Here is a 7906-nt window from a genome sequence, read left to right on the forward strand (position 1 = left end):
GTGGTTTGGGACTCCCGTGAAGATAGAGTTAAGCGGAATGTTGAGTGGTCGGTGGGGCGGGCAATAGAGAGGGTAAAGGGGTTGGTGCGAGGGAGGGTTTTAAGGGATGTGCAGAAATATGGTTACTTTGCTGCAAGAGAGAAATGTAAGAGCCTTTTTGAATTCTGATAGGTGTTTTTTTTGTGTCTGTATAGTGCTGTAATGCTGATGTGATGATTTGTGGTGTGTGAAATAAATTTTGTTAAAAAAAAAAAAATCTGTTCTTATCAGTTTAATATCTGATACGTCCCCCATCGGGGGACCACATATTAAACGGATTTTTGGAACAGGGAGCTGGATCAGGAGCTTGCTCCGTCCTCTCCACGCATCGGCCCGGTATTGCAGCGCCTCCGGGAGCGGTGCACCACCTTCTCTCAGCGGTGAAAAGACAGACGTAGCGAGCGAAGTGGACTGGAGCTCCTTCTTCTCGGGTCTCGTCTCTCGTCCCTCGTCCCTCGTCCATCTGTGTGTCTCTGTGTCCGCCTCTCTCTCGCCCTCTCCGTTCCCGTGCTCCCTCTGTGCGCTTTCCCGCGTCTCGACTCTCTGGGCAAGCAGGCCGGCCCCCTTTTCGGCTGCCGTGCGTTTTCCCTCCAAAAAACTTAGGTTTTTCAGCCTTTTCCCAGGGAGGCCGGCGTGGCTTGCTTGCTTGCTTGCTTGCTTGCTTGCTTGCTTGCTTGCGTGTCCGTCCCCGTCCCTGCAGGCGGGCCCCTTTCGACAGCTGGGCGTTTTCCCTCCAAAAAACTTAGTATATCCACATTTTCTTTCTTTTTTTTTCGGCAGGCAGGCAGGCAGGCAGGCGTGTGTGCGTGCGCGCGCGTCCCCGTCCCTCCCTCCGGAGAGAGAGCTGCCCCTTGCCTCTGCCCGCAGGTGCTGGCGCTCGGCTTTCGCTCGCAGCCGGTTGGGCACAGCTGCTGCCGGTGGGAGGGGCCTAAGCTAAGGAGGCCGGGCGGCTGGCGCCCCCTGCGGCTGCGGTCGTTGTCGGGCCGTTGACAGAAGATCAAAGAGCAGGGCCCCCGCCCGGGACTGGCAGGAAGGCAGCCAGGCAGGCAAGAGAGAGGGGGAGCAGAGTCCCGCTTTGAGGCCTCTGGCTGCAGGGAGGCCGGCAGCTGCGCGGGTCCCGGGCTCCAGAGGAGTCGGCCTGCGCCACTGTGCGCCAGCGGAACGCCCGCGCGTCGCTCCGCGCCTTTGTGGGCATCGCTTCTCGGCCTTTTGGCTAAGATCAAGTTCAAGTGGCATGCCCGCAGTTCTTGTCTTGCCAGAGGTCTAGAAGGCGATCGAAGATTCTGAAGAGTGCTTGAGCTGGTATCGCTCTAGGTTGAGCCTAGGGGGTTAAGGCCAAGCAGCAGCTGAGCTGGGTGGAATCCGGCATCAACGTTCTCTCTCTCTGCTCTCTCCTCTCCTCTCCTCTCCCCTCCCCCTTTCTCTTGCTCCGCCTCCTTGGCCTCTTGGCTGGAAGTGGGTACACGTGGCCTGCCCGCGGTGCTTGCTTTCTTCCTCGAGACTCGGAAGCGCTATCCGCTCCCTCTCTCTCTCGCTCTCTCTCTCTCTCCCTCTCTCTCTGCCTCCTTGGCCTCTTGGCTGGGAGTAGGTACACGTGGCCTGCCCGCGGTGCTTGCTTTCCACCTCGAGACTCGGAAGCGCTATCCGCTCCCTCTCTCTCTCTCCCTCTCTCTCTGCCTCCTTGGCCTCTTGGCTGGGAGTAGGTACACGTGGCCTGCCCGCGGTGCTTGCTTTCCACCTCGAGACTCGGAAGCGCTATCCGCTCCCTCTCTCTCTCGCTCTCCCTCTCTCTCTCTGCCTCCTTGGCCTCTTGGCTGGGAGCAGGTACACGTGGCCTGCCCGCGGTGCTTGCTTTCTTCCTTGAGACCCGGAAGCACTTTCCGCTCTCCTCTCTCTCTCTCCTCCTGCGCCTGCACCTCGCTGGGCTTTGCCCACAAGGACAAAGGCCAGGGCTCCCTCGCTGCTCCTTTTGCTCTCTCTCTTTCCCTCCTTTTTTTCCCTTTTGTTCCCTTTTTTCTCCCTCAGAGATGGCGGACAAGAGAACTTTGATCCGGTTCCACTGGACAAAGAAGACGGAGCCGATGCCGACTGCTAAGGCCTTTTTCGTGACCTTCCTGCGAGGGATCTTGCAGTTGGTTGCCGGCGATCTCTACTGCCTCCAGGACAACAAGGCAGAGAGATACATGGAGGCCTACATGGCCACGGACGCGGCGTATGAAAAGGCAACGAGACTGGTCAGGGAGAAAGGTAAGCACCCTGGTTTCTCTGATTTCAGGCCGGAGCCTATGAGGAAGACGAACCAGAGGACCATTACGGTTTGCACGTACAATCCCTACGTGCCTGCGGAGCGGGTAACAGCGTACCTAGGGAGGTATGTAACCGTAGTGGGGAAACCGACAGAGGTCAGGGACGAAGGCGTCTGGTACGGCAAACGCCAGTACCGAGTCCTCCTGAAGGAGGACCCAGAGGGCGTTGATGGTTTCCAGCACCCCCCGGCTCGCTTCAACATCGGAGCCGACAGGGGGTACCTCTACTACCCCAGGATGCCGGATTTCTGCAGCAAATGCAGACGGTCCGGCCACAAGACAAATACATGTGACATCGTCAGATGTCACAACTGCAATGAGGACGGGCACCTGGCAAAAACCTGCCGGGCAGCCAAAAAGTGTGACGGATGCGGCGCCGGGGGACACCTCCTTCGCCAATGCAAGGTAAGCAAACCTTCGTTTGCGCAGGTGGTGGAAGCCGGCAGGCAGAAACCGGTCTCCAGACAAAGGGAGAGGGCTGAGAACAAAGAACCCGCACCTCCCCCGCTGAGACCCGAAACTGCCGAGGCCACACCCCCAGCCGCATCGGTGCCACAAGATGGCCGCCAGGAAGAGGGACAAGATGGCCGACCGGAGGAAGGGACCTGGATAACTCCCAGCAAAAAGGGAAAGCGCAAGCGGGAGAAGAGACCCAGGACGGACCCACCTTCGGAAGGACAGAAGAAGAGAGTGGTAAGGGAAAACCGTTTCCTCGTCCTAGAGGAAACGGAACTTTCTTCCCTCCAGGCCCAGGAACAACCGGAGGAGGCGCTCCAGGAAATGGAAACCCTCCCCCCCGAGGCCCAGGAAACGGAACCCCCCTCCCCCGAGTCCCACGGACAAAAGGAGGAGGCAGCCCTGGAAGAGGCAACCCCCTCCCCCGAGGCCCAGGGACAAAAGGAGGAGGCAGCCCAGGAAGAGGTAACCCCCTCCCCCGAGGCCCAGGGACAAAAGGAAGAGGCAGCCCAGGAACTGGAGCCCCCTTCCCCCGAGGCCCAGGAGAAACTGGAGGCCCCCGAAACCCCCCGAGAGAGGGAAGAAAGGAGCCTCCCCGAAGCGGTGGCTGAGAGTATCCTCGAGGACGACAAGGATTATTTTGAAGCCGCCCTGGAGCCCGGACTGATGGTAGGGCTGGACCTGTCCAGCATGTTTTCCTTTCAGTCCCCAGCGAAACCTGGAGGGAGCCCAGTATATTCCCCCCAGGACCCGAACGAGAGGAGTTACATCTAGGCTAAACAGTGCCCAGATGTAGACTCCCAAGTTCCTACTGTAAGTACAGAGAGGAGGTTTACTTTTCACTAGTTTAACCATGACTGTGAAACTAACCTTCTTGACAACTAACGTGAGAGGGCTGAGAGACCCAGTGAAAAGACGGGGAGTCTTTCATGATCTGGCCTCAAAGTCTTTCTCAGTTTGTTTCTTACAGGAGGTCCACCTGAAGGATGAAAGCGACAAGCTGACATTCACCAGGGAATGGACGAAGGGAGAATCATGCTGGAGCGTAGGAGGGGTCCACTCTTCCGGAGTGGGAATCCTCCTCGGGAACCCAGAGATGACGCTGGTTTCCTCCTTCTCGGTGGTGCAGGGCCGGATCCTGGTCGCAGACATCGACTGGAGGGGGCAGAAGTTGAGAGCGATTAACGTCTATGCTCCGACGGAACCCTCTATCCGGAAGGAAGTGTTTGCTGACCTGGCCAGCTGCTGCACCACTAACAGACAGGTGGTGCTCGGCGGGGACTTCAACGTCGACCGGGAGAAGGGGAGCGACGCTAGCTCGGCAGAGCTGGAGTCGCTACTCAAGCAGTTCTCCCTAGTAGACGGCTTCAGACGGTGCCGCCCGAACGACGCCGGACCGACCTGGAAGAACTCCCGGGGAGTGTGCAGTCGCCTGGACTACATCTTCGTGCACACGACCTGCTCCCTGGAGTCGGCGACGGTGTCCCCGGCGTGGTATTCCGACCACGAGCGCTTGACGGTGGTGGCTAACACCAGCCTGCCGGCATTCGGTCGTGGGTACTGGAAGCTGAACCGGGAGATACTGGAGGAAGACGACTTCAGGGCACTGTTCCGGAAAGACTACGCGAGCTGGGGAGACCTGAGAGACGGCTACAGCTCCGTGGTGGAATGGTGGGAGTCGGTGAAGGACAGGACCCGAACCCTGGCGCAGACGTACTGCAGACGGAAGGCGGCCAGGGAGAGGAAGGAAGCTGCACGACTCCAGAGGCAACTCGAGGAGGAGTACAGCTCGGCTAACGGGGGAGGAGCCTTCAATTCAGCCCGGGCACGGGACCTGAAGGAGAGGCTCCGCAGACTGCACACGGAGAAAGCCAAGGCTTTCCTCGTCAAAGCACAGAGGGAGCATTACGAAAATAATGAAACCTGTTCCTCCTATTTCTTCAACCAGGTCCGGGGAGCCCAGAAAAAGAGGGTGATCCACAGCCTGAGACGGGGAGATGGAGAGGAAGTGCTGGACGAGAGCGACAAAGTAGAGGCGGCCACCGCTTTCTACACGGAGCTCTTTTCAGAAAAGCAGACGGAGGTGGAGGCAGGCGATGCTTTTCTGGAGGGGCTGACGGCACAAGTACCGGAGGAGGTGAGGGAGGACTTGGAGGGTCCGATCACGGCCGAGGAGCTGAAGGCGGCGCTCTTGTCCATGGAGAATGGCAAGGTGCCGGGGCCGGACGGACTCCCCAAGGAGTTCTACACCTGCTTCTGGGACACCCTGGCGGCAGATCTGGTGGAAGTGGCGCAGGAGATCTTCCGCCGGGGGAAACTCGGAGACACCATGAGGGAGGGCGTCATCTCCCTGCTCTTCAAGGGAGGAGACGCCGCCGACCTCAAAAACTGGAGGCCGATCACGATGCTCTGCGTGGACGTAAAGATCCTGTCCAAGCTCCTGACCGGCAGACTGAGAACCGCCCTCCCCCACATCATCCACAGCGACCAGACGTGTGGGGTGGAGGGGCGATCCGTCAGCTGGAACCTCCAGCTGACCAGAGACGCCATCGCCTGGGCCGAGGACCGGAACGTGCCCATGATGGTGGTCAGCCTGGACCAGGAGAAAGCCTTCGACAGAGTGAACCACAGCTATCTGTTCAGGGTGCTGGAACGCTTCGGTTTCGGAGAGAGTTTCAGCCGCTGGATTCAGATTCTGTACTCTGACGTGGGCAGCAGAGTGAACGTGAACGGAAACCTGGGGGATTTCATTCCCCAGGAATCCGGAGTACGACAGGGCTGCCCCCTTTCACCCCTTCTCTATGTTCTCTTCACAGAGCCCCTAGCAGAGGCGGTGAGACGGGACCCCGTCATCGACGGCCTGGAGATACCGGGAGGCGCGGGGGAAACCCTGAAGATCTCCCAGTACGCCGACGACACGACGCTGTTCCTGAGGTCGGACAGGGGGTTGAGGAGGGCCCTGCAGGTCATGGAGCAATACTCCAGAGCCTCGGGGTCGAAGCTCAACCGCCGAAAGAGCAAACTGAAGTTCTTCGGGCCCTGGAAGCACAGGACGACGGCGCCGGAGGGTCTCGAGCTCTGCACGGAGCCCCTCAGAATACTGGGGGTTTCCTTCCAGAGCCAGGACAACGAGACCAACAACTGGACTGAGAGGATCGCCAAGGTGAACGCGAAGCTGGGTCTGTGGAAAACGCGGTCGCTGTCCTACACAGGGAAAGTGATGGTGTTGAAAGCAGACGTCCTGCCGGCTTTGGTTTACCTGGCGGTGGTGTACCCGCTGCCGGCCAGACTCAGACGAGCGCTGCAAGGGATGATCTTCGGCTTCGTCTGGGGCGGCAGGTACGAGTACATCACGAGAAACCGGATGTGTCAGCCGGTCGAGGAAGGGGGTCGAGATGTCCCACATTTCCCCCTGAAACTCGACTGCATCTTTTACTGCAACCTCTGTCGGGCGCTGCGGGAGCCCATCGGCCACAAGTACCAGTACTTTGTCAGGCTGTGGCTCTCCATCCCGATGAGGCACTTGGTCCAGTGGTCAAACACTGGGCCCAAGGCAGAGAGGCGACCAAAGTTCTACACCCACGCTGTCAAGTGGAGCAGGAGGTACGAGGCCACGAGACAGCCAGAGCTCTGCACCAACCACAGAGCTCTGTACAAAGAGGTGAGGGGGCATCTGGTCGCCGACGAAAGGCTGCGAGTTCCCAGACAAGTCTGGGAAAGGACGCAGCCTAAAGAACTGGACAACGAACTGAAGGACCTCAACTGGATGGCCGTACACAAGAGACTGGCTACCAGAGAGGTCCTCTACAGACACTCGCTTACCAGGAATCCGCATTGCCCCCGGGACACGTGTTTCGTCGAGGAGACTCAGGAGCACGTGTTCTGGAGCTGCCCCTTCGCCAAGGCGGTGTGGGGCAGAATGGACAACACCATGCAACTCCTGGGGACGGGTGTGGTGCTCAGTTACCAGTACGTTCTGCTGGGGCTGGCACCTACCGGACTGGACAGGGGGACGCAGTTCCTGTTGTGGCTGCTGCTGTCCCTCACAAAGAAAGGCCTGTGGGACGCGAGGAACAACCTCATCCGGCACAACATCGAGTGGGGAGCGAGGGAGCTGGAGGAGAGGATCCTGGCGGACCTCAGGAGGAGGATGAAGCGCGACGTTGCTAAATGGGGTTTCCCCACGGCAAAGGAGCGCTGGAAAGGCCTATGGACCCTGTACAGGGATTAATGGGTTACAGCAAGCGGTAGGGTTTGGAGGGACACTCATAATAGCGCAAATCCGCCCACCCTTGCAAGGATTGAAAACGGACAATCACCGCCGTTCCGCCGTTGTTTTAACTTGTGGAGTGTTATTGTATGAGATGTTTTCCTTTTGAGATGTGTTTTTTTTCGGAATAAAGTATATTTTATAAGAAAAAAAAAAAAAAAAAAATCTGTTCTTATCAGTTTAATATCTGATACGTCCCCCATCGGGGGACCACATATTAAACGGATTTTTGGAACAGGGAGCTGGATCAGGAGCTTGCTCCGTCCTCTCCACGCATCGGCCCGGTATTGCAGCGCCTCCGGGAGCGGTGCACCACCTTCTCTCAGCGGTGAAAAGACAGACGTAGCGAGCGAAGTGGACTGGAGCTCCTTCTTCTCGGGTCTCGTCTCTCGTCCCTCGTCCCTCGTCCATCTGTGTGTCTCTGTGTCCGCCTCTCTCTCGCCCTCTCCGTTCCCGTGCTCCCTCTGTGCGCTTTCCCGCGTCTCGACTCTCTGGGCAAGCAGGCCGGCCCCCTTTTCGGCTGCCGTGCGTTTTCCCTCCAAAAAACTTAGGTTTTTCAGCCTTTTCCCAGGGAGGCCGGCGTGGCTTGCTTGCTTGCTTGCTTGCTTGCTTGCTTGCTTGCTTGCTTGCTTGCTTGCTTGCGTGTCCGTCCCCGTCCCTGCAGGCGGGCCCCTTTCGACAGCTGGGCGTTTTCCCTCCAAAAAACTTAGTATATCCACATTTTCTTTCTTTTTTTTTCGGCAGGCAGGCAGGCAGGCAGGCGTGTGTGCGTGCGCGCGCGTCCCCGTCCCTCCCTCCGGAGAGAGAGCTGCCCCTTGCCTCTGCCCGCAGGTGC

At 58.6% G+C, this 7906-nt stretch overlaps 1 non-coding gene and 1 pseudogene across 1 annotated transcript; both read left to right on the forward strand.

The window, feature by feature from the left end:
- Positions 1 to 231: 231 nt before the first annotated feature.
- LOC138223398 (U2 spliceosomal RNA) lies at positions 232 to 409 on the forward strand (annotated as a pseudogene).
- Positions 410 to 7205: 6796 nt separating this feature from the next.
- LOC138223436 (U2 spliceosomal RNA) lies at positions 7206 to 7389 on the forward strand. The gene has a single exon (XR_011181868.1). It is a non-coding gene; the product is annotated as a U2 spliceosomal RNA (small nuclear RNA).
- Positions 7390 to 7906: the final 517 nt, after the last annotated feature.

Source organism: Lepisosteus oculatus, chromosome 16, assembly GCF_040954835.1.
Source record: "Lepisosteus oculatus isolate fLepOcu1 chromosome 16, fLepOcu1.hap2, whole genome shotgun sequence".
NCBI lineage: Eukaryota > Metazoa > Chordata > Actinopteri > Semionotiformes > Lepisosteidae > Lepisosteus > Lepisosteus oculatus.